Consider the following 27,833-nt stretch of genomic DNA (forward strand, 5'->3'; position numbering starts at 1 on the left):
GGGGCTCGCAGCCTTAATCCCCTTTTTCCAGGTGAGGTAACTGAGGCACAGAGAAGTAAATTGGCTCACCCAAAGTTACACAACTGACAAGGGGCAGAACTGGGATTAGAACCCAGACCTCTGATTCTCAAGCCCGTGCTCTTCCCACTAAGCCACGGCTCAGAGAAGTGAAATGACTCGCCTGGAGTCACACAGCCGTTAAGTGGTGGAGCCGGGATTGGAAACCACTACGTGTGACAATTAAAAATTGTGCTCTTAATAATTACGGAGGCGCTTACTGTGTGCCAAGCACTGTTAGTTGTCATCACAGTAGTTTTGTGTCATCTGTGACCTTTGGGCATTTTATATACCCCATGGTATGCCTGTACAAATCTTTGCATTATATATTATAAACTATTAGTTTATATCAATATCTGTCTCCCCCTCCAGTCTGTAAACTCTCTGTGAGCCAAGCACGTGTCTGCTAATTCTTCTGTACTGAACACTCCCAAGTGCTTATTACAGTGTTCTGCACATAGAAAATTCAGCTGTAGGATTAGTAGCAGGTACAGTATTACTAGTTGTGTAGAAGGAAGAGTACTTACTAAGCATCCCACCTCTGTCACTTGTCAGCTGTGTGACTGTGGGCAAGTCACTTAACGTCTCTGTGCCTCAGTTACCTCATCTGTAAAATGGGGATTAACTGTGAGCCTCACGTGGGGCACCCTGATTACCCCGTATCTACTCCAGCGCTTAGAACAGTGCTCGGCACATAGTAAGCGCTTAACAGATACCAACATTATTATTATCTGCTGGGTGTCAAGCTATACTAAACCCTGGGAAAAAATGCCCAGATGGGAATCAGACCCCTTTACGCGCCCTCTCGGTCTAAGGACCGGGCAGGAAACTGGAAAGTACAGAATAGAGAGGTGACATCAGTCGATCGGATAAACAGTGGTATTCATTGAATGGTTACTGTAGGCAGAGCACTTTACTAGGCGTTTGGGAAAATATAGTACAACAGAATCAGGAGGCCCGATCCCTGCCCAGAGGAGCTTACAGTCTACAGGGGGAGAGTGGCATTAAAATTAATTAAGGATAGAGGAAATAATAGAATGCAAGAAAGTTCCTGACCCACAGGAACTCTAATGATGCAGGCAGACATCAAAATATTTATTCTAAAGAATTAGAATAAAGAACTGGATGCACAGTTAAAAAATATATTTATATATGTACAAGCCTGCTGAGAGTGGGTGAGTGAAAATAATACCCCTTATAGCTAGAGTGGAAGTACTCTGTGGACGGGAATCGTGTCTACCAACTCTGTTGGTTTGTATTCTCCCAAGCGCTTGATACAGTGCTCTGCACACGGGAAACGCTCAGTGAATACCACCGGTGGACCGACGGATCGATTGAATATCATCAGCTGCAGACCCGGGTGTCCATCGTACCTGGCAGGCCTGGGTTTTCAAAGGTGACAGTGAAGTCCGCTCCGTGTCAGCGGGTGCGGACGGAAGGGACCGATGAGATCCCTCTCCTTTCCCCCTTCTCCTCCCCCACTCTCTCATCCCCACACTGTCTGTAGATAAGGAAGGATCCCGATGGATTCAATGCGCTGACGGGAAAGGACCCTTTTTTGCGGCGCCCACCTCTGAAGACGGGGGCGTGTATGTGTGCGTGTGGCGTGCACGCGATGGATAGCGTCGGCCGCCCAAGCGGCCTGCTGGCGTCCGATCTGCTCTGATTCTTCGGGGGGCAGGGATCGATGGCTGACGAGATGAAATATTTTAGCCAAAAGCTTTTACGGGCATGTAAAGCAAGTTATTGGCCTAATTAAATCTGTAAAGTGGTGAGTGGGGGCAAGGAGCAGACTAATCAAATAGCAATAAAAATAAATCTAAAGCGTCCTTCTCTACTCCATCTTTCCTGGAGGAAACGATCAGTGGATTCAAAGTCTGAAACTAACTGGATTCAACACCCTTCATCATCATCCTCGTCATCGGAAGTGTTTTCCGAGCACCTACTGAGTGCAAGGCACTGAACTAATAGCTTGGAGAGTCCAGTAGAACAAGGCAAAAGATCCCTGCCCTTAATGAGCTTACTTTCATTCATTCAATAGTATTTATTGAGCGCTTACTATGTGCAGAGCACTGTACTAAACGCTTGGAATGTACAAATCGGTAACAGATAGAGACAGTCCCTGCCCTTTGACGGGCTTACAGTCTAATCGGGGGAGCCGGACAGACGAGAACAGTGGCAGTAAATAGAATCAAGGGGAAGAACATCTCATTAAAGCAATTCGGGTGGACAGGCAGGCCCTAAATCAGCGGGAGCAGGAGGAAGGAGAAAAATCGACTGGAAGAAATGTAAATTTCCAGTTGATACATGTGTCTCTTAGCCGGCAGATCTGCAGGGCCCTCTCTCTGCCAACCTCCCATCGGCCCTTTTCGGCTCAAAATGGGGGAAGGAGCGGGCTTCCCCCACCTGCAGATGGGAACCTAGAAGACTAATTCTATCTTCAAATACAACAACTGGCCCTCGCCCCCATATCCAACAGGAACCAAGAAGCTGGGTAGCCATATGGTGTGACCAGGAGTAGTCACACTTCCTCTTTCTTTACGCTGACAGAACCTGTCCCTTCTCCAAGCCAGCGTCTGCCCTGCTTTTTAGGAATGGCTTTTGGTTTGTCAGTTTCTAGTGTTTCCTTTAAGCAGGAATGCTGCTTTGGTTTTGTTTCCTGCGCACTGAGAAGTTGTTTCCCATACAATGCCCCGAAAGAATTTTGATCAACCCACGGAAAGCCCAGCCGTACGCTTCTTCCGACGCTGACTGAGCATCTTAAAAATGACTTTCAGTCATTTCAAAGATGCTGGCTTGGTTAGGTCTCAGGATTTCAGGGTACTCCCCCCATGCGGGATCTTTTTCCTTCAAAGAGAGGTGCAGGCGAGTCTGGGATTAAATGTCGGATCTTTCTCCTGAGGCCAGATTTTAGGGACCCGGTTGGACATTCTGACTGCATTGCTGGCTGTAAGCAGATACTCTCCTCTGCCCGAAGACAGGGGCCCGGTAGAGACGTTGATGATTTGGGAGGATGAAAATCCATTATCTCTCCCCAGGCCAGCACTGGGGTAGCCATTTGACATTCAGCCCGATCAACCACTGAACCTTAAAGATGGAACTTCAATTTGTCTCACCTGGCAGGAAGACAGGGAAATTACTTTTATATTGGGGTCCTGCAAAGCCACTGCTTCAAAGCAATGGGGTGTGTTTATGATATCTGTACCTGCCCTTAGAGCCCAGGGGAGAGATACATAGGTAAGGATGACAACTTTACCTATGGGTTGCGGGGGTGCGAGGGTGTTGAGTTGGGGGGACTGGGAAGGGCTTTCAGGGCCAACGGCAAAAAAGAGGTGGAGAGGACGAGAGGAGGAGGAGGAAGCTGGGGGAAAGGAGAAAAAAAAATGTGCGGGAGAGAAGGTAGGGTGGGAAGAGGGAGGTCGATGGGAGAGTCTCCCAAAGCACTGTAAGGTCTTCTTGGAGGCAGAGTGATCAGGACCTGAATTCTAATCCCAGATGCTGGCTTAATGGAAAGAATCCGGGCTTGGGAGTCAGAGGTCATCGATTCTAGTTCCGCCTCCACCACTTGTCAGTTGTGTGACTTTGGGCAAGTCGCTTCACCTCTCTGGGCCTCAGTTACCTCATTTGTAAAATGGGGATTAAGACTGTGAGCCCCAGATGGGACAGGGATTTTGTCCAACCTGATGTGCTTGTGTCTATCCCAGTGTTTAGAACAGTGCCTGGCACATGGCAAGCGCCTGGCAAATACCAAAAAAATCAATTAAAAAGAGCGTACAGATGTGAAGTAGATGGGGTAGGGATCGGGTCCGGGTCAGCATAAGTGTGTGATGTGGTATCATGCCTGAATGGGCTCAAGTGGAAATTTCCTTTCTCTTGTACGGCACTTTGGTCTCAGAAGCCGATGATGTAGAACCCTCGCCTAGTCACCGTGCTCCTGGATGAGAACTTTCCAGAGAGCTGTCCCGAGGACCCATTCCAAGTCCAGTCCATAAATGAATGGTATTTTCTGAGCACTTGCTGCGTGCAGAGAACTGTACCTAAGTGCTTGGGAGAGAACTGTACATTGAAGTTGGTAAACGTGATCTCTGCCCACAGGGAGCTCACAGCCTCCCGGCGGGAGACAGACAGCTATATTCTTTGGCTTTCTATCGATAATAACTGTGGTATTTGTTAAGCACTCATTATGTGTCAAGCACTTTGTAAGTGCTGAATGATAACGCTATTGGGTCAGGGCCCAGCAGCAGCACAGTTTCCTCTAGACTGTAAACTCATTGTGGACGGAGAATGTGCCAGCCAACTTGGTTTTGTTGTACTCTCCCAAGTGTTAAGTAAAGCTCTCTGCACACAGTAAGCACTCAGTTAATATGGTTGACGATGAAAATGACGATGCCTAAGACAAGTTGTTTGGGGGCAAGCAGTCGCGGTCGGGACGGTAGTGGCATTTATTGATTGACGTCTGGGTGTGGTCCACTAGAAACTCACATTGTAAAGAATAAGGAAGCCACAGGGTCCCCGTCCAAAACGAAATCCCTTTTAATGGCGGAGACAGACATAAAAATGTTGACAAATAGAGTGAGGATAAATAATTGAAAAAAAATACACGAACAAAAGTGGGTGGATCCATTTAGAAAAGTAATAGGTGCTAGAGTTGGCTGTTGAATGAGGGTGCTGGAGGTGGCACGGGAATGGTTTTGCCAGAAGAGTTGGGATTTCAAGAGGGCTTTGAATGTGGGGAGAGCTGGGGTGTGTTGGATTTGGGCAGGGAGGGTTGAAGGATTCAGGGAGTGTGGCAAACACCTTTCGAGCCCCTTTCGGACTGAGCAAGGTATCTACATGGGTGCTCAGATTCGGGGGTTCCCCATCTAGATATCCAGTTCGGCGATGAAATCTCCCCTACAGAGGAGTTTCCTCTTGAACCTTTCTGGAGTCTAAAATGAGAAAAGAGTTGAGAGCATTGACAATTTTAGCAATTATCCTGGTGTCTTGTAAGAGTTCACCCAAAACCTGGATTTTGGCTGGATGGTAAAAATGAAACTTTCTTCAAAAATACAGATTTTTCTTTTTGAGAAACTTGGCAGAGAATAGCTCCAGCAGCCCAAATCGAGGACATCTTTATTTCTTTGGTCTTTCCCACTCTCAGTGTTCAAGGAATTTCAGGCATCTTCCACCCCGTAAATCTGCTTAGCTAAATTAAATGAGAGTGTGCATCTCTTTGCGATAACAATCTACTGTTAGATTACTTTTCCAATATTGACAAGCAGACTCTCTCTCTCAAAAAGAACTCTCCCCTGGGTTTGCCATCTCAGTTTCTTTATCCCCAAGCCCATGGTGTTCCAGGAGTGAACGAGATCGGGAATGACAAATCCCCAAGAGAAAAGACGAGAAATGCTTATGAATTCCTTATTGATCCAAAAGCACAACTCAACTTTATGCTAATCAGCTGGTTGACTACTTTATTAGAAGCAAGGAAAAGGGAAATACTTCTTTCTGGCGATGGAAGGTAAGGGAATTCGTTGGGAAAGAAATTCAATGTTCTGCTTTTTCTAGTCTTTTAGTGCACTTGTTAGCCAGTCATTTGTATTTATTGAGCGCTTACTGGGTGCAGAGCACTCTACTAAGCGCTAGGGAAAGTTGTTGTCTTAGACTGTCGAGTCGTGTCTGACCCGTAGCGTTGCCATAGACGCATCTCTCCCAGGACGCCCCACTTCCATCTGCAATTGTTCTGGTAGCGTATTCATAATTCTTTTGCTATAAATACGGAAGCGGTTTACCGCTGTCTCCTTCCACGCAGTAAACGAGTCCCTGCCCCCGACTCTCTCCCGTGCCGCTACTGCCCAGCAAAAGTGAGTTTTGACTTGTAGCGGATTGCTTTCCGCTCACTAGCCACTGCCAAAGCTAGGAATGGAATGGGTATGTCTCTTCTTGACTCTCCCTCCTGCAGTGGTGACCGGTAGAGTACTGGAAGCTCTTCAGGTGCTTACCCTGAGAGGAGAGGGAAAGTACCATCGAACGATAAACAGACGTATTCCCTGTTCACAGACTGGAGGGAGACAGACTTTAATATAAATAAATAAATTACAGATATATACGTAGGAGCTGTGGGGTTGGGAGAGGGGCTCATAAAGCTTAGCCAGGAAAGGCCTCTCGAAGGACATAGGCCCTCAATAAGTCTTGGAAGGTGGGAAGAGTAATTGTCTGTTGGATGAGAGATTATTCATTCAATAGTATTTATTGAGCCCTTACTATGTGCAGAGCACCGTACTAAGCGCTTGGAATGGACAAATCGGTAACAGATAAGATTAGCTGTAAGCCCGTCAAAGGGCAGGGACTGTCTCTATCTGTTGCCGATTTGTACATTCCAAGCGCTTAGTACAGCGCTCTGTAAGCGCTCAATAAATACCATTGAATGAACGAATGAATAAGAGGAGGGAGGGCATTCCATGCCAGAGCCAGTAGGTGAGCGAGAGGTCGGCGTGAGATAGACGAGATCGAGGTACATTGAGAAGTTTGGCATTAGAGGAGCAAAGTGTATGGGCCGGGTTGTAGTCCTCCACCAGCTCCTTATGATATTAAGGCTCGTCTCCTGGGAAAATTATCTCATACTTCCTGAGGTGACTAGTAAGCCCTTAGTACGGTGGGTGCTCACTAAATTCCATTGGTTGAAAATAAGTGCTCACTAAATACCATTATTCAGTAGTTGCCGAGCAGTTTGAATGCAAGCTCTGGGAAAGACACCAGCGAGCAGTCAGTGGTATTTATTTAATAATATTGGTATCTGTTAAAGGCTTACTATGTGCAGAGCACCGTTCTCAGCGCTGGGGGATATACAGGGTAATCAGGTCGTCCCATGTGAGGCTCACAGTTAATACCCATTTTGCAGATGAGGTAACTGAGGCACAGAGAAGTGAAGTGACTTGCCCACCGTCACACGGCTGACAAGTGGCAGAGCTGGGAGTCGAACCCATGACCTCTGACTCCGAAGCCCAGGGTCTTTCCACTGAGCCACGCTGCTTCCCTTTAGAAGCTGCCATGGCCTAGTAGCTAAAACACAGGCTGGGAGTCTGAAGGCCCTGTGTTCTAAATCCGATTCCACTACTTTTCTGCTGTGTGACCTTGGGCAAGTCACTTCACTTCTCTGGGACTCAGTTCATCTCTAAAATGGGGATTAAGAGTGCGAGCTCTAGATGGGACAGGGACTGCGTCCAACCTGATTTTCCCGTATCTACTCGAGGGCTTACAACAGTGCCTGGCATTCATTCCTTCATTCATTCGATAGTATTTACTGAGCGCTTATTACGTGCAGAGCACTGTACTAAATGCTTGGAATGTACAATTCGGCAACAGATGGAAACAATCCCTCTCCAGTGATGGGCTCACACTCTAAACCGGGGAGACAGACAGCAAAGCAAAATAGAACAAAAGCAAAACAAGACATCATCAAGATAAATAGAATCAAGGGGATATATACCTCATTAACAAAATAAATAGGGCAATAAGTATATATTAATTAATTAATTAATGTTGGTATTTGTTAAGCGCTTACTATGTGCCGAGCACTGTTCTAAGCGCTGGGGTAGACATAGGGGAATCAGGTTGTCCCACGTGGGGCTCACAGTCTTCATCCCCATTTTTCAGATGAGGGAACTGAGGCACAGAGAAGTGAAGTGACTCGCCCACAGTCACACAGCCGACAAGTGGCAGAGCTGGGATTCGAACTCATGAGCCCTGACTCCAAAGCCCGTGCTCTTTCCACTGAGCCACGCTGCTTCTCCTGTTTATTGTGTTTACTGTGTTTGTTTATTGTGTTGTCTGTTGTCTGTTATTGTGTTGTCTGTTTATTGTGTTGTACTCTCCCAAGCGCTTGGTACAGTGTGCTATAAGCAGTCAGCGCCATTTAAACATGACTCAATGGATGGACGGACAAGCCAGATCCCCGGGACAGTCAGAATCAGACAGACCACCGCTCTCCTCTCTTCAAGGCCCCTACTGAAATCACATCTCCTCCAGGGGTCTTCCCCGATCTCTCACATTTCCTCCTCGTATTTGCCCCTCTGGCTCTCAGTTTATTTCCACATCACCTGAACCCCGGGATACTGTGCCCCCGAAACCGGGGGCGCTGAAGATCACAATTTCAAGATCTGTTCCTTTCCTCTACTTGTAATGTACTTTAGTGTCTGTCTCCCCAACTAGACTGTAAGCTCCTTGATAAAAGGGACTGTCCCTAACAAGTTCTAGTGTACTCTCCCCGGTGCTGCTCACAGTGCTGAGCATGGAGTTAAGTGCTCAAAAAATACTTGTACCTGAATTCCGAACCAAGTCACTTGCGGGGGGGGGGTCTCATTGAAGAGCCCGAAAGTGATTAGGTAAAAGAGCTAGTCTATGACATCCAAAGAGAAGCGGCGTGGCTCCGTGGAAAGTCCACGGGCTTGGGAGTCAGAGGTCATGGGTTCTAATCCCGGCTCCCCCGCTTGCCAGCTGTGTGACTTTGGGCAAGTCACTTCACTTCTCTGTGCCTCAGTTTCCTCATCTGTAAAATGGGGATTAAAACCGTGAGCCGCACGCGGGACAACCTGATCACCTTGTATCCCCCAGCTCTTAGAACAGTGCTCTGCTCATAGTAAGCGCTTAACAAATGCCACCGTTATTATTATAACCCAAAGGACTGGAGCTGGCTGAGATTTCCTCAGTCTCAGCCTGGAGGAGCTTGGCCTAGTGGAAAGAACATGGGCCTGGGACTCAGAGGATCTGGGTTCTAATCCCAGGCCTGATAGTTGCTTTCTGGGTGATACTGGACAAGTCACTTAACTTCTCTGGGCCTCAGTTTTCCCATCAGTAAAATGGAGATTCAGGGTGTGTTCCCCCCGGCCTCTTACTTAGGCTGAGAGCCCTCTGTGGGGCAGGGGCTGTGCCTGACCCATTTAAGTTGCGTCTACCCCAGTGTACAGAACAGTGCTTGCACACAGTGAGCCGTTAACAAATACCATAACAATAGAGAGAGAAGCAGCGTGGCTCAGTGGAAAGAGCCCGGGCTTGGGAGTCATAGCTCATGGGTTCGAATCCCGGCTCCGCCACTTGTCAGCTGTGTGACTGTGGGCAAGTCACTTAACTTCTCTGTGCCTCAGTTATCTCATCTGTAAAATGGAGATGAAGACTGCGAGCCTCACGTGGGACAACCTGATGACCCTGTATCTCCCCCAGCGCTTAGAACGGTGCTCTGCACATAGTAAGCGCTTAACAAATACCAACCTTATTATTATTATATACCATCATAATCTCAGCCGGGGGAATCCGCCCACATCCTCTACCCAAGAAGCTCATCGTCCAGGGATGAAGCCCTGGGTGGCTGATGAGGATATCAGCGATTAATCAATCGATCAATTGTATTTACTGAGTGCTTACTATATACGGAGGAACTTACTAAGTGCTTGGGAGAGAACAATAGAACAATATAAACAGAGTTGGTAGGCACGGTCCCTGCCCGCAACGAGTTTACAGTCTAGATGAGAGGCGAACATTAATGCAAATGAATGAATTCCAGAAAAGTACATAAACTATGGGGCTGAGGGAAGGGTGAATAAAAGGAGCAAATCAGGGTGATGCAGAAAGGAGTAGGAAAAGGGGAAATGGAGGCTGAGTTAGAAAAGGTCTCTCGGAAGAGATGTGCATTCCGTGACGCTTTGAAAATAGGGAGAGTGATTGTCAGATATGAAGAGGGAGGAGGTTCCAGGCCAGAGGCAGGATGTGGGTGACAGGTCGGCAGTGAGGCAGATGAAATCGCGGTACACCGAGTAGGTTAGTGTTAGAGGAATGAAGTGTGCGGGCTGGGTTGGAGTAAGAGAGCCAGGGAGGTGAGGTTGGAGGGCACAGAGTGATGGAGTGTTTTAAAGCCACTGGTGAGGAGCTTCTGTTTGATGAGAAAATGGATGGGCAACCCCTGGAGGTTCTTGAGTAGAAGGGAACCATGGCCCGAACTTGTTTTCATGAAAGTGATCCAGGTGGCAGAGTGAAATATGGACTGGAGTGGGGAAAGACCAAAGGCAGGAAGTTTAGCAGAGAGGCTGCTAGAGAAATCATGAATTATAATAATAATAATACCGTTGGTATTTGTTAAGCGCTTACTACGTGTCAAGCACTGTTCTAAGCACTGGGGTAGATAGAAGGCAATCAGGTTGTCCCACGTAGGGCTCACTGTTTTCATCCCCATTTTACAGATGAGGGCACTGAGGCACAGAGGAGTTAAGCGACTTGACCGGAGTCACACAGCTGACAGGCGGCAGATCCTGGCTTTGAACCCACGACCTCCGACTCCCAAGCCCGGGCTCTTGCCGCTAAGCCGCGCTGCAATCAAGGCAGGACAGGATAAATGCTCGGATTAACATCACTGCAGTTTGGATGGAGAGGAAAGATAAGGGAAGGTGATCAGGAGATATTCAACAAGTCATAGTAAGCGCACAGAATACATTTTACTATCCCAAGACAGGAGAGAAACTATTACGTGAGGCGTAGTAAGTCTAACAATAAGGGGAGAAGAAAAGAGGGAAGAGGGTAGAAGGAAGGGAGAGACGTAAGGGTGTATTCGGGACTGTGTCTCTAAGATTGCATTCTCCCAAATGTTGCGTACGTTAGACCCTCAGTGACGGTGATTTCCCCACTTCCTTCTCATCTTCCTCCCTTCCACCTCACTCCACGCCCCTCCCGCACTGCGTCCTGACTCTTGATCTCTTTCCAATAGCTACCACTGATTGTAATTGGTACAGAACCACATTTTTTTCCTTCCTCCTCAATGCAGGGCTCCGGGTGGAATTATGTGAGTAAATACTGTAGTCACATCAGACTTAGACTGTGAACTCCTTCAGGGAGAGAAACTAAAAGGGAGGGAAAAGCATCCGTTTTCATCTCCGTGGACCTCAGTTTCCTCATCTGTAAAATGGAGATGAGTAGCTTACCTCCGTTCACTCAGCTGCCTCAGAGCTGAGTCCGAACGAGGGCCCGGGTAGCCTGAGTCCCAGTCCCAAGTTCTCTCCGCAAGGCCGGGCTCCTCCCCGTCCTGACTGTCAGGTCGATGAGACGCCAGCACAGGTCACCCAGCAAGTTGGAGGGTGTTGATTGTTCGGCATCTTTATAGATGGGGAGGACCCTTCTGGCCCAGGTTACTTGGCCATTCGCTTCCCAGCGGGGCTCTGGAACAAGCCCCTTGTCAGCTGCGTGACTTTGGGCAAGTCACTTAACTTCTCGGTGCCTCGGTTACCTCCTCTGTAAAACGGGGATTAAGACTGTGAGCCCCACATGGGACAATTTGATTACCTTGTATCTCCCCCAGCGCTTAGAACAGTGTCCTGCACGTAGTAAGCGCTTAACCGATACCAACGTTATTATTATTATTACCTCATCTGTAAAATGGGGATTAAGACTGTGAGCCCCAGGTGCGTCAACCTGATTCCCCTGTGTCTACCCCAGCGCTTAGAACAGTGCTCGGCACATAGTAAGCGCTTAACCAATACCAACATTAGTAAGTAGCTTGGCCCAGTGGATAGAGCAAGGGCCTAGGAGTCAGAAGGAACTGGGTTCTAATCTCGCTTCTGCCACGTGTCTATTCGGTGACCTTGGGCAAGTCACTTCACTTGTCTGTGCCTCAGTTACCTCATCTGTAAAATGGAGATTCTGCCGTGAGCCCCCTAAGGGACAGGGACTGTGCCCAACCCGATTTGCATATAACTATTCCAAGCACCGCGTACGGTGTCCGGCACACAGTAAGCACTTACCAGATATCGTTGTCCTTATTATTTACTCCTAGGGAACCCTTCCAGCTGTAGGGTCATAATCTTCCATTCTTGCTTGTGCCTTTTGGGTTTAGAGGCAACAAAGACTCCCTTCCTAATAGCTTCTCGGATGCTTGGTGCCCCAGAGAAGGTGTTGCCCCAAACCCCACAACTATTATTATCATCATCATTATTATTATCATCATCATTATTATTATGGTATTTGTTAAGCACTTTACTTGTGTCAAGACCACATTATGGATGCAAAAAGACTTTTACTTTCCATCCCACTAGGTCAGTATAAAGAGCGCGGAAGCAACAGGATGGTCTAACGGATTTAGCACGCGCCTGGATTCTAACCCCTGGCTCCGCCGCTTACCTGCCGTATGACCGTGGGCGAATCCTTTCGCTTCTTTGCCCCTCAGTTTCCTATCTGGAAAATGGGAGTTGAATACCAATTCTGGCTTAGGATGTGATCCTTTGTGGACGGGTTATCCAACCTGATTATCTTCTATCTAAACCAGGCCTTTTTTATTGTATTTGTTCAGCGCTTCCTATTTGCCAGGCACTGTACTAAGCACTGGGGTAGGTAAAAGCTAATAAGGTTGGACACAGCCCATGTCCCACATGGAGCTCGCGGTCTTAATCCTCATTTTACTGATGAGGTAACTGAGGCAGAGGAAAATTAAGTGACTTGCCAACTGTATGTGCCATATTGCTTAGCACTTTACTAAGTACTTGGGAAAGTACAATATAAATTACGGATAAGTACATTAGTGCTGGGGGGAGGAGTGGATAAAGGGAGCAAATCAGAGACCGTTGTTGGGTAGGGATTGTCTCTGTTTGTTGCCAAACTGTACTTTCCGAGTGCTTAGCACAGTGCTCTGCACCCGGTGAGCGCTCGATAAATACGATCGAAGGAATGAATGAACCAGGCACAGAAGGGATTGGAAAAAGAGGAAATGAGGGTTTAGGGAAAGCCTCTTGGAGATGTGTCTTTTCTAAGGTGGGGAGAGTAAATGTCTGTCACATACTAAGAGGGAGCGTGTTGCAGGCCCAAGGTAAGAAGTGGGCAAGAGTTCGGCAGCGAGAGAATTGAAATCTCATTTACCTGAAGTGGCACATTTGTTTTTTAATGGTATTTATTAGTATTTGTCAAGTGCTTACTAGATGTCCACACCGTTCTAAGCGCTGGGAGACGTACAAGGTAATTAGATCAGATACAGTCCCCATCTCACAATCAGCTCACAATCTGAGTGGGAAGGAGAACAGCTATCGAATGCCTATTTTATAGTTGAGGAAACTGAGGCACGGAGAAGCTTAGTGATTTTCCCCAGGTCACACGATAAGGAGACCAAAATCAGAACCCAGGTCCTCTGACTCCCGGGTCCACGCTCTTTCCGCTAAGCCATGCCGCTTCTGCTAAAATCCCAGATTCCCACGACACCGCTACTCCGGGGATGTCCCAAGCAAAGTAGCTACTGCTCAGATCGAGTCGGGGGAATGAGATGACGGGAGTTTGATCTCCGAAGAACACTCTCCCCGTGCCCCTTGGGCCACTTTCAATCAGACGACGAGCTTCAGGACGGGATCTACAGATGACACCCACTCTAACAGGCCCAATCGTTCTGACCCGAGATGAGTGAGCGAGGCATTCTTCCTTCATGATAAGCTCAGGTTTTCTGTTTCCCTCATGTCGAAGAGCCGCTTGAAAACACGTAAGAATGTAGATAAACATGCCGCAGAGTTACTTATCAAAGCAGATGTCTGCCGGTTCTTTACATTCAACTGTATTTTTCCTGTGTTGTTTACCCTCATGAATAATGCATTCTCAAGAAAATAAGACAAAACACAGATTTAACGGTGATTCTGTGCCCAAGATATCTTGGGCTGCTGACATTGAGACCGAGCGCGTTTCGCATCTTGCGATCATCTTGACACATTCCGCGGCACTTAGCGCTCATGCCGGATTCACTTTTCAAACATTAGAGGATGTGTTTTCCTTTTAATTATTTCGGAGAGCCTGGCATTATTCAGTAAAGGGAAAAAGAAACAAACACCGTGACTGTTATCGCCAGAATGTTGATGGGATTGTTCAGTTGTGCTGTTCTTCTATCCTTGATGCCGACGAAAACAGCAGGCAGCTGGAGATGGGACCAGCTGTTGAGGGAAGCGTGTAGATTTAAAGAATAGAAGGAGTCAGACGCCACAATAGGGCCACACCTCAAGCCACCACAACAATAATATCGATAGATAAGGAATTTGTTTACTACGTGCCACCGAAAACTCACCCTCTAGACTGCAAGGTCGTTGTGGACAGGGAATGTGTCTGTTTATTTTTATATTGTACCCTCCCAAGTGCTTAGAACAGTGCTTAGCGCAAAATAACTACTAATAAATACGACTGAGTGAACGAAGCGTACGAAGCAGAGGATAAGCAGCTCGGTCACAGTTCTTGTTCCACATGGGGTGGTCAATCTAAGGAGGAGGGAGCATAGGTAGTAAGCCTTATTTTAAACATGAGGAAACTGAAGCCCAGAGAAGTGGAGTGGCCTGTCCGAGGTCGGCCAGGCAGCGGACAACTGGAGGAGCCGGGATTAGAACCCAGGTCCTCTGACTCCCAGGCCTGGGGACTTTCCACTAGGCCACGCTGCTTTCCCGTTTCTTCTTCTGGTCACTTGTGAGAGAAATTCGTTCCTGGGCCCATCTCTATAGCCACTGACAACTTACTCCCCCTTTTAAAAGTGACCTTGCGTAGCAGCTGCGACTTCTCTGGAAGAATTTCTTTCAGAACCCACAAGGAAAAGAATTAGCATGATGAATCCTGTAAGTCCTGTAGCGTCAAATATATGTGGAAAAGCCATCCTTTCCTTTTTCAGATATTAAATGTCCATATGATTCCTAGTACAATAATGAACTGCAGGTTGAAATTTGGAAAAATTAAAAGGGGTAGCTAAAAAATGGATGGAGCCTAGGAGAAGTCCTGAGAGATTTTAAAATACCCTTTTAGAATTTCAGGTATGAGTGCTTCCCAATAAGAAAAAGATGATGGATAGAAGAAACGAATCAGAAGCAGCATAGCCAAGTAGAAAGAACAGGGGCCTGGGAGTCAGAAAGACCTGAGTTCTAATCCTGGGTCTGCCAATTGCCTGCTGTGTGACCTTGGGCAAGTAACAACTTCTCTGTGTTTCAGTTGCCTCAACTGTAAAATAAGGGTACCTATTTTCTCTCCTAGTTAGATGGTGAGCCCCATGAAGGACAGGGACGCTGTCCTACTTCATTATCTTGCTACCCTAGCGCGTAGTACAGTGTTTGAGTAGTGTGAGGAGAGATTTGCAAAGGATACCTGCAGCCTATACTTGATACTCAAAAAAATTTTTTTGTTACTTTTAGTGAGTGAATTAGTGGATCAACTTTAAGTGCACATTTTTTCAACCAATTAGTCATATTTTTGAGAGCTTTCTGTGTGCAGAGCACTACGCTCAGAGCTTGAGAGAACAGAGAATAACAGAGTTGGTCGACGTTCCCCGCTCTCAATGAGCTTACAGTCTAGAGGGGGAGACGGACGTTAATAGGAATCGATAAATTGTGGAAATTGTCGTAAGCGCTGTGGGGCAGAGAGAGGGGTGGTTAAAGGGTGTGAATCCAAGTGGAAGGGTGACAAAGAAGGGAGTGGGAGATCATTTTTTACAATGTGATTTTAAAGCAATAACTGACAGTGTCAATTTTTTGCTGAGTTTCTTGTTAATGATTCGGAAAATAACGGGAGCAATCGGGAGATTCACGAGTGTATTCTATTGTGGAATCCGAACTGCCCCAAAGAGAAGAAGGAACTGAGATCTAATACTTGTCGGGAAGTTGAGTGCCAGTGACTGAGGAGCTCCAGAAGTTAGGAACTGCTTGGAGTCTATTATATCTAGAAAAAGCTAGAAGAGGAAATGGGTGGCAAATTCCGTCATTTCCATACACTTGGGAAATGCTTGGCTAACAGAGAAGGATGGTTCACTAAATCCCCTAAGCCAGAATAACTGGACTGACCAGGATCAATTGAGCGTTCTGAGCTAAAGGAATCATCCCTAACTTCCCTAACGGGAAGCTGCACGGCTTAGTGGAGAGAGCTCGGACCTGGGTCCTAATCCCACCTGGGCCATGTGTCTGCTGTGCGCCTCAGTTACCTCGTCTATAAAATGGGGATGAAGACAGGGACTGTGTCCAACCCAGTGAGCTTGTATCCACCCGGGGCTTAGTACAGTGCCCGGTACATGGTGAGCACTTAACAAAGACCATACTTATCATTACTATTATTATTATTAACTGAGTTCTGGTCCTTCTGGAACAAAGTAGGGAAAAGACCATCCAGGTTCACGGTGAGGCTGATGTTTCGAGGGTCACCAGGCAGCCCCAGGCTGGTGTCTGTGTGGGTTGGCCTCACCCTGTTTCCTGACTCTCCTCAACCCCATTCTTCTTTGAGCCTTGACCTCCCCTTGCTCCGGCTTTTCCTCCCGGCTTATTAGATGCATTTTCCATCCGTGACCGGAGCGGAATTGCCCTTTCGCTCCCTGCCTGTGATGGATTTCCCAAGCTTGACCCCCCCGGCAGGCTTTCCTGCTTCCTGGACTGCGCATCAGCCCCCGTATCTGCACCCCGATCTGGGCCTCTGGAGTGCTCTCGTCCCGGACTTACCCCTCGGGCTGGATCCGCTGGAAGGCAAGCGGAGCACGAAAGAAAGAGGTCGGGGCCGGCATTGGAAGTCTGACCGGAAAAGAGTCCCCGGAAAGAAGGGCAGCACCTTTCTCAAAGAGGAGTTGGAGGCAGAGGAGAGATACCGATCATCATCTTTGGTAATTATCGATCACTCGGAGAGTGCCAAGGACTATATTGGATGCTTGAGAGAGTACAATAAAATAGCAAACCCCAGATCCCTGTCTGCAAAATCTTCTGGACTGTGAGCTCACCATGGACAGAGAATGGGTTTACCGACTCTGTTGTATTATACTTTCTCCAGCACTTAGTTCAGCGTTCTGCACATATAAGCGCTCAGTAAATACCAATGAGTAACTGATTGATTGAGGAGCTTACATCCTATTGGAGTGGACATACAGAAATTTTTAAATAATGGGAAAAGGAGGAAGAACAATATAGCAAGGAAACAGTGTGGTCTCGTGGAAAGACAACAGATCTGGAAGTCAGTACACCCAGCCCTCACATTATGCGTGACCTTGGGTAAGTCATTAACATCTCCAGACTTCAGTTTCCTCATTTGTACAAATGGAGATGAGAAAGATACTTCCTTTCCCCATTAGGCCCTGTCCCACATGGGACTCACGGAGTCTGATCTTCTCATAAAGTATCTACCACAGAGCTTGGCACTTGGGAAAAACTTAAAAAAAATGCCCAAATTATTAGTTTTTCCACAGGAAATACTGCCCAGGTTGGGAAAGAAGCTAGGGAAAATCTCAATGTTTGAGAAGGTATAGGCGACACGCTATATTTCAAATTTAAATCCGCACTTGTTACCAGATCCTATTTTAGTCTTGGCCTGCTGATGCTGTTTCTGCTATAAGTGAATTAAAATAAAATAAAAATTTAAAATAAGATTAAATAGTGATGCAGTTAGAAAAGGCATGGAAAATAGCAGCAATAGGAACTGGCCATAGCAGCTGCTATGTGGGGAAACTTTCAACCTTAGCCATGGACAAATATTTCTCGTGACCCTTTTTTAAGCAGCGTGGCTCAGTGGAAAGAGCCCGGGCTTGGGAGTCAGAGGTCATGGGTTCGAATCCCGGCTCTGCCACTTCTCAGCTGTGTGACTGTGGGCAAGTCACTTCACTTCTCTGGGCCTCAGTTACCTCATCTGTAAAATGGGGATTAAGACTGTGAGCCTCCCGTGGGACAACCTGATTACCCTGTATACCCCAGCGCTTAGAACAGTGCTCTGCACATGGTAGGCGCTTAACAAATACCAACATTATTATTATTATCTACTTTTGGTCTGAATTTAATTGCACAGCCTGGTTGTAAGATTGTTTGGGCCCCTACTTAAGGTTAAAAAGTGCATTTGGGAAACCTGGTATCTAGAAACTATGGTTCCCAGAACCCAGAGCCCCACTCCTCCCAGAATCCTCTGGGAATGATCAGCAAATCAGGGGTGTGAGTTCAGGACTAGCTCTTGGTCTTCCTATTACTGCCTTCTGAACGGCCTGCTCCACGTGCCGTCATGCAAATTCACATAATTGGAAGTTTTTCTGGAATTCTAAGGTGGGTTATGTGCATATCTGGGGGGTCTATCTTGGTCCTTCTTCTCCCCCAAGCAGGAAAGTGCACTGCTGAGGTGGAGTTGGAAGGGTCTGAGAAGTGTCTAGCACCTGGGACATTTTCTCCGGCTCCTCCATTGTGATCCAGGTTCCTCACCCTCCTCCTCCTCCTCCTCCTCCTCCAGGGTGCTTACTTGACAGTTCTCTGGTTGGACCCTCGATCTAAGACCCTCCATCCACACTCAAGAAGCCCACCAAATGTCTACATGGTGTTTTCTCCCTCTCTGGGTGGATACGCCTGCCTGAATCAGATCTTTTCTCCCCACCCTGGTAGCTGCATCTCTACTTTCCTGATAGAGCGGTGTCTGCACCTGTTTCCCCTCTCTTTCCTTCCTCCATCCTGGATTGGAAGGGAGTAGCTTGAGCGTTTAATTAGCCTGGTGGGACTAAGGAGAGGGAGACCACCACCGCCATTTCCCAACTGTTGGCTCCAAGTCACTTCAAGTCACTTACATTCTCTGTGCCTTAGTTTCCTCACCTGTAAAATGGGGATTTTTTTTTCTAATGGTATTGGTTAAGCACTTACTTTGTGCCAGTCACTGTACTGAATGCTGGGGAAGATACAAGCAAATCAGGTTGACCTACCTGGGGCTCACAGTCTTACTTCTCATTTTGCAGCAGCCCAGAGAAGTTAAGTGACTTCCCCAAAGTCACACGGCAGAGAAGGGACAGAGCTGGGATTCCGTGGGCCAGTCGGCTTCTTACTTCCTACGCGGAACCCATTAGGGAGTCCAAGCAACCGGCCGATCTCTGACTTCGGACGACTGCTGGAGGGGGTTCAGAGATGGTTGAAACAACAGAATTGGGTGGTGTTTTCAGGTGTTTGAGGTGAGATTTTAAAGATCTCATTGAAACCCACTGCAAATTATTTCATTCCCTGGAAGGACCGGTAAAAACTAGCCTCCTGAGAGAGCCGAGAATGAATCGGATTCATTTTTCATTACACTTTAATGTGGATGCATAATTGAGGGGAGGATGCTCAGCTGTGTGACTGTGGGCAAGTCACTTTGCTTCTCTGTGCCTCAGTTCCCCCATCTGTAAAATGGAGATGAAGACGGTGAGCCTCACGTGGAGAAACCTGATCACCCTGTATCTCCCCCAGGGCTTAGAACAGTGCCCTGCACATAGTAAGCGCTTAACAAATACCAACATCATTATTATTATAATTATTTTATATATGGGGCCTTATAGTTCGTGCTATGTTTGGTGAAGGTGACATCTAGGTTGTTCTTTGACTCAGTAGGCCATTTGCCATTCTCCATCCTTTCTCTTTTCATATATCCCCTCCAAGGTTCATACCCCAGCTCTGGCACGCATCACCTCTCAACATTTGTATTTTCCCTCTCTCCTCATCCATCAGAACCTACCGCTTGGGTCCTAACTCCTGTACAGTCACTGAGGAGCAGCGTGGCCTGGTTTGGAAAGAGCCTGGTAGTCAGAGGTCATGGGTTCCAATTCTGGCTTCACCCCTTTTCTGCTTTGTGACCTCGGGTGAGTCATTTCATTTCTCGTGCTTCAGTTCACTCATCTGAAAAATGGGGATTAAGTCAGTGAGCCTCATGTGGGACAGGGACTGTGTTCAGCCTGATGAGCTTGTATTTTACCCCATTGCTTAGTACAGTGCCTTACACATGGTCAGTGCTGAAGAAATATCATTAAAAAAGGGTGGGGAAAAGAAATCTAGACCATATTAAAGAAATGTTTCAGGGGAATTGCAATATAGCCCCAGGAAATTCTGCTACTTCCACAGTTGTCCTTAAAATAATGTTTTCGCATTTGACTGTGTGGTTGTTGACTTTTTTTAATGACAGAAGCAGGCTCATATCAACATGACATTAAGCAATGATACAGCCTTTTTCATCATAACCAAGGGAAATAGGAAATCCTGACTTCAAAGACAGTGAGGACCTCGGCTAGAGGTTCGACAAACTAGGGAACGTGGAAAGGATGAAGAAGAAATTCGAGCACGGTTAAAAAAAAATCAATCCACTCACTTCAAAGACACGAAGGATTATTTGAGAACATTTAAAACGTCGGCTCCTTCTGCCTTGTGTAAACACATCAGATTTCTCCCACTTTCTCGTGACATCGCTCAGAGTTTCAGAAACGCCTTCAGAATCGTGGCTTCCTCTCTAGCGATGTAAAACTGGTGAGTATCGGAACATAGGGACCCTCCTACGCCACCCTCTTTTACTCCCCTGGTCATCTCGCCCATCCCCACCCTCAACCCCGAGAGCAAAGTTCAAGAACTTCTGTCTACACATGTCATGGGTCCTGAATGGCTGGGGGCTCGATATTCACCAGTCTTCTGTTCGCTCCACTGATCGGCTGACATGTTGTGTGTGGTGGAGGCCCGTCTCCTGTAATTTGAACAGTGAAGACAGTTGCAATTTATTCACCTCACTCCTGTATCACGTCCCAGAGCAGCACGGGAAATGGAGTCACCACTCCTGGAGAACGGAAATGGAAGGAAGACACGTTATGTGAGACCGGTAAGCCCTTCTGAGTTGATTTTTAAGTTCCAAAACGTTGATCTTCAGCACACCGTTGCCAGGGCATGACTCTGGAAGGGAGAGAGGGGGGCATTGATTGATGGATTGCTACGGACTATTAAACCATAGGTACAGCGACTTTCTGTCACTCTTTATTTGGGTCAGAGGGGACAGACACCAGCAAAGTATCGCTCAGTTCCTTCGTCGTCGGAAGTTTCTATGGCTTCTATGCCTCGGGAATGCTTTCTCTTCCATTTCCGGCACCTGGGTCAGAGATGTCACGAGAATGAGCGGTGCTGGAGAAAGGCTAAAATCAAGCCTAACGAACACTTATTTCTAATTTGAAATTGGGTTCAAAATGCATATACATCAACAAGGTAGACATATAGGCATAAGGTCATGAGTTCTAATCCCAGCTCTACCACTCGTCTGCTGTGCGACCTTGGGCGAGTCACTCCACTTCTCTTTGCCTCAGTTACCTCATCTGTGAAATGGGGATTGACACTGTGAGCCCCATGTGGGACGGGGACAGTATCCTACCTGATTTGCCTCTATCCACCCAGTGCTTAGTACAGTGTCTGGCACAGAGTAAGCACTTAAAAATACCACAGCCATCATTATTATTATTACATTTTTAATGGTATTTACTAAGCACTTATTTCATTCCAGACACTGTAATAAGCGCTGGGGCAGTTACAGCGTAATTCGATTGGGCACAGTCCCCGCTTCCCAAAGGACTCGCAGTCTTAATCCCCATTTTACAGCTGAGGCAACTGAGGCTCTGAAAAGTAATGTGTTTTACCCATGGACTCACAGCATACAAGTGGCAGAGACGGGATTAGAATCCAGGTGGTTCTGACTCCCAGGCATGGGCTCTATCCACCAGCACACACTGCTTCTCAACATTACGATCGATGTAAAGTTTTATGCAAATCTGCATTCTTGACCTCTCCTGAGGCTCAGGGATCCCTTTGGAAACAGTCATCACGGAGACCCCTGGTCCGAGTGAACTCATTCATCAACTTAATTGAAACATTTTTCTATTGATTCCATATGGCTAGTACCTTTCTTGCTGCACACGCCAATGAAAAGGCATAATTTATCCTAACGAGGTAAATAATATTGAGGATGGGATTCGGGAAAGGATAACCTATCATCCTGACCCATAAACAACACACCAATTAGCATGTCGAGCTACATCTTTACTCCAGAATGCTAAGTCAAAGGATTATTTTTTCAATTGTAAGTACACTGTGCCTAAGCATTAATGGTTTTAAACTCATTGCACGCATGAACAAGATTTTTAGCACACTTATAGACTTTTTAAGAATTGTAAATGCCATGGTGGCAAAATCAGTAGTTCAGTTTTCTTTCTTTCAGAATCGGTCAGTGTAATACTTATTCTGTACAGAGCACTGTAATAAGCACTTGGGAGAGTACAGTAGACTTGGTAGACCTGATGAATATTGCATGATCGTCTATCCAGGAGGGTACAGGTGTACTGTGCTCTCTTCTGTTTTATGAAAGAGTCTAATTTTAAAAGAATTTTTAGTAGTTTGGAATTAAAAAAAAAAGCTGAGGGGAGATTTCCATCAGCGGTATCCATTAACTACTTACTCTGTGCCAGGCACTGAACTAAGCGCTGGGGTAAATACAAGCTAATCAGGTTGGACACAGACCCTGTACACAAGGAGCTCATAGTCATAATATCTCTTTCACAGATGAGATAACTGAGGCACAGAGAAGTTAAGTGACTTGCCCACACAGCAGACAAGTGAAGGTGCTGGGATTAGGTCTTTCTGACTCCCAGGCCAATGTGCTCTTCACCAGGCCACGAGATAATAATGTTGGTATTTGTTAAGCGCTTACTATGTGCCGAGCACTGTTCTAAGCGCTGGGGGAGATACAGGGTAATCAGGTTGCCCCATGTGAGGCTCACAGTTAATCCCCATTTTACAGATGAGGGAACTGAGGCACAGAGAAGTGAAGTGACTCGCCCACAGTGACACAGCTGACAAATGGCAGAGCAGGAATTCGAACTCATGACCTCTGACTCCCAAGCCCGTGCTCTTTCCACCGAGCCACGCTGCTTCACGAGATGTGCCCTGGGCCAATCTGGTTAGATTTTTACGCTTGACTCTATGAAACAAGGTGTTCACAATTGACCCTTGTTCCCTTAGGATTCGGGTCTCCCGGTTTAGGAACAGATTTGCTCTGGAAAATGCTTCTCCAGGATTGAAAAGGCCTTCAGTTACTGCAGAGGGCTTTGCAAGACCCCTCTTCTTTCCCTCTAGACACAAGATAAGATTCATAAGAAGCGGCCTAGCCCAGTGCAAATCACCTTACATCTCTGGGCCTCACTTTCTTTTTCACATTTGAAAAGGTCCTCCTCAAACTTCTCAGCAGGACAATTCAGTTTCTCTTCCTTTGACGGCGTTGCTCACGGGGTCAAAGAACAGTCTCTTGGAAAATGGCTTCTGCGCTACAAAAATGATTCCGTTTCTTCATCTGTGAAATGGACATTCGGTGCCCCTCAGACCCGTGTCTGGTCCGTCTAGACTGTAAGCTCATTGTGGGAAGGGAAGGTGTTCATCAACTCTGTTGTATTGTACTCTCCCAAAACACAAGTACAGTGCTCTTCACACTATGGTGAGCAAGGGCGAATCCTTTCTGCCACGGAGAAGCCATTTCTTAAGAGACTGTTCTTTGACCCCGTGAGCAATAATGTCGAAAGAGGAAACTGAATCGTCCTGCTGAGAAGTTTGAGGAGGACTTGAGTTGCTGAGGAAAAACAGGATTGTGTTGTAAAAGAGTTTGTGGAGGGTCTAAATTGCCCTGCCGTTGGGCAGGAGAAAGACTGCAGGAGGAAGAGCCCGTGGGGTAGACGTGGAGGGGAGAGGCAATCGGGGCAACGAATCAGGACCCCCCACTGCAAATAAATATGATTTATTGATAGATGCAGATCTGATCGTGAAGCAGCATGGTGTAGTGGATAGAGCATGGGCCTGAGAGTCAGAAGGTCATGGGTTCTAATCCTGACCTCGCCACAAATCTGCTGTGTAACCTTATGCAAGTCTCTTCACTTCTCTGGGCCTCAGTTACCCCATCCCTAAAATGGGAATTGAGACTGTGAGCCCCACATGAGACAGTAACTGTGTCTGTAACCTTATGCGAGTCTCTTCACTTCTCTGGGCCTCAGTTACCTCATCCCTAAAATGGGGATTGAGACAGTGAGCCCCACATGAGACAGTAACTGTGTCCAACTCCATTTGCTTGATGATGATGGTATTTTTTAAGCTTTTACTATATGCTATGCACTGTTCTAAGAGCTGATATAATAATGTTGGTATTTGTTAAGCGCTTACTATGCGCAGAGCACTGTTCTAAGCCCTGGGGTAGAAACAGGGTAATCAGGTCGTCCCACGTGAGGCTCACAGTTAATCCCCATTTTACAGATGAGGTAACTGAGGCACAGAGAAGTGAAGTGACTCGCGCACAGTCACACGGCTGACAAGTGGCAGAGCCGGGAGTCGAACCCATGACCTCTGACCCCCAAGCCCCTGCTCTTTCCACTGAGCCATGCTGCTTCTCTGGATACCCACCCTACCGCTTAGTACGGTACCTGGCACGTAGTAAGCGCTTACCAAATATCTCTATTATTATTATGTTAGATCGACCTCAGCCCTCGGTAACTGTTTTATGATGATTTATCAAAACGATCTTATTAATATCCTACGCATTCGGTATTGAAACTGGAGTTTCAATCCCATCGCATGTTAACTAACGTGTTTGTTAGGCATAGTGATCATTCTGGCTTGCAGACTGAGGCTTCACCTGCTGACAATTCCTGAGCCTTCTCAGTCAGCCCAGAAAGTGTCTCTCTCCCTGTCTAGACAGCGAGCACGTTGTGGGCAGGGACTGTGTCCGTTCTCTTGCTATATGGTACTCTCCCAAATGCTTAGGACAGTGCTATGCACACAGTAAGTGCTCAGTAAATACGACTGACGCAGTATCGGAACGGCCCAGAGCAATCGGTGAGTATCTGACCAAACCGCGTCTTCCAAACCGTTGTGCCCAGCTGTGGCAGTCATTGAACGCATCCCCTTCTAGTTGAGACCCAGGAGGAGAGGCCAAGATTTTAATCTCCCTCAGTGATTCGGACTTCATCATAATAATAATGTTGGTATTTGTTGAGCGCTTACTACGTGCCGAGCACTGTTCTAAGCGCTGGGGGGGATACAGGGGAATCAGGTCGTCCCACGTGAGGCTCACAGTTAATCCCCATTTTACAGATGAGGGAACTGAGGCACAGAGAAATGGCGATGCACTAGACCGAGCAGTGGCGGCCGAGTCTTCGTCTCAGCAGGCCTCTCTTGCCGAGCCTGGGGACTTGGAGATTCTCGGGGGAAGCTCAGATGGAATATAAGAAGTCTTCAAGGAGCCTACAAGCGAATGGATGCGAGCTCGTATGTAGTACAGATTTAACTTAGATACTGGAAGTTTTCAGATAAACGTGCAGCTTCCTATTTTACAGAAGCTGAATTTTCTTCTAGTCTTTATAAGGAGAATGGCGACGTACTGAAAGACTCAGAAGGAAAAAGTGATAGGGATCTGGTAAAGCCCCAGACCGTACAAGATCGGATGCATTCAGGCATTCATTCAACAGTATTTGTCGAGCATCTGCTCTTTGCACAGCGCTGCACTCGACAGTTGGGATAATTCAATAAGAACGGAAGACACGCGTTCCTGAGCCTTGAAGGGATTACAATCTAATGCAGGAGTCAGGGACACATAGATTAAGGATAGATCGGTTAATTAGAGCTTTATAAGTAGGGCTTTCTGCGTGCGGAACACCGTACTAAGCATTTGAGAGAGCCTAATAGGTTTTAAAATCTAGGAGGGAGGACAGATTAAAATAAATTATAGATTGGGGTAGCAACAGGGTATAAGGATACACATATTATGGCATAAGCAACATAGGAGGATGGGGAAGAGAGTGGGGAGATGTGCTAAATCAGGGAAGACTTTGTGGAGGAGGAAGGATTTTAGAAGGACTTTGAAAATGGGGAGAATGGTGGTTTGCCAAATATGAAGGAGGTGATGGATTGATTAGGCCTAAAGATGTGAAAAGGAAAAACTGTGCATCAAATAGCAACAGTGGGCAGGGAATGTGTCTGTTCATTGTTATATGGTAAAAAATAAATAAAAATAAATTGTGGTATTTGTTAAGCGCTTACTATGTGCAAAGCACCGTTCTAGGTGCTGGGGGATACAAGGTGAACAGGTTGTCCCACGTGGGGCTCACAGTTTTAATCCCCATTTGACAGATGAGGTAACTGCGGCACAGAGAAGTGAAGTGACCTGCCCAAGGTCACACAGCTGACTAGCGGCAGAGCTGGGATTAGAGCCCGTGACCTCTGACTCCCAAGCCCGCGCTCTTTCCTCTGAGCCACGCTGCTTCTCTCCCAAGTGCTGAGTACAGGGCTCTGCACACAGTAAGGGCTCAATAGATAAAACTGAATGATCGAATGAGAGTAGAATCTTGAAAACAAGGTTGAAAGCCAATGAAACATGAGTCAGAGTGGCCGAGTCAGGCACTTTTTTCTAGAAAGTCTCCATCTCCTACTTTGGGGATTAAGGACGCGGGGACCCTGTCTGTCCGCTGTGTCTTGCGAGATGAGATATGAATAGAGACTAATTATAGATAAAGCTCCAAAACAATGATTAAAAACCCTAGAAAGCCAAATCAAACCGATTTTGAAAGCCCAAATTCTTTGGTCGAAATCAATTCTTTCCATTGTATTTTTGAAGATCATTGAATTATGCAAGACATCATTAACCTAGCATCTGATCCTTCTACCTTATCTTGTCTTTCATTCATGTAGCCTGATATTAAATTGTCTTTTTCACGACGGTCTATGCAATATCTGGGGCCATAAAATGCAGCCGAATTGCCCTGCTTAGGCTTCTTCCCGTTTCTCTCGGGTACAACCCACAGCTACGGTAAAGAGAAATCGGGGTGAGTTGCTGCTTCATTTTCTCTTCTAATCCCATCATTGGAACAGCTGACTTGACTGAGCATTCATTTCAAAGAAAACAAGCACGCCGGTGCGGCCGAAAAGAAATCCAGAAAAGGTAAATGTTCCCAGCTCCCGAGTTCAAGGTCCAGGCCTTAGCAAATCAAACTTGGTACAGTAAATTAACTCTGAAAGCCTTATTAAAGTTCTTCAGTTGGAAAGGGCAACGATGAATTGCTTCAAGAGGGGGTGCAAAGCCAGAGTTTCGTAATAAAAGTCCCGACCCGGGAACGTTCAGTCGTGCGCCCATCTCAATTGAGCGGAAGCTCTCTGGGTTTCGGATGCACCCGCCCAGCAGACTGACGTTCTCGTTTCCAGCACGGCCGCACGGCAGAAATAACTCGATGAACGTTTCCAACTGTCCCGACTACGTCCTTCTCTGAGAAGCGGACTTTGGAGACGGAACAGATGATTTCTGCCAAGTGGAGTTCAAACTCAGCCTCTGTGAGGAAGTATCGTAGGGCAGAGTTATTTCAGCCACAGAGACAGTAAAAAAGGCATTTAAGTCGTAACCGAGAAATGCATATTTCAAATTTTAACAGTTCACTGTTTCGTTGATACTCAGCCGTCTCTTAGAGAACAGAAAATGTCCATTAAACTCCCAACCTCCGAAACAGATAAGACAGATGATTTTCAATTCGGGCGGCGGTTTAGAACCATGATCTAATGGAGTATGTGAAAGTTCGAATGAAGTTTTCATTGGTGTTGAATGAAATGTGAAGAAATAGAATCAAACATGTCCATGCTTCACGGGTTTCAGAAGCCCAGGGCAATCTTTAACATTTGAGTTGACATTTGAAATGGGACTAGCCTTTTGCAAGCCTCTTGATACTGACCCGTGAAAATATTGCCCTTGTGGTTTACCCTCAGGATTCCGAATTTGCGTCTCCCTCGTCAGCACAGTGCTCAGTACGGTGCTCCTCATGCGGCGGTTGCCAAGTAAATACCATCGAGCGATTGGTAGGTTGAGCCGCTCCACTCAGGGATTCACCTACCTTCTTTCGATACCTGCGGATCCACCTTGAAATATTCCATAAGATCATTTCCTTAAGGTGCCGTTAGGTCTCAGGCAGACTGAGTACAATTATTACTCTCTTTGTAAATACGCTGATGTCTGTGACACCCCCTTCGGTG

This window comes from Ornithorhynchus anatinus, chromosome 6 (assembly GCF_004115215.2).
Source record: "Ornithorhynchus anatinus isolate Pmale09 chromosome 6, mOrnAna1.pri.v4, whole genome shotgun sequence".
Taxonomy (NCBI): Eukaryota; Metazoa; Chordata; class Mammalia; order Monotremata; family Ornithorhynchidae; genus Ornithorhynchus; species Ornithorhynchus anatinus.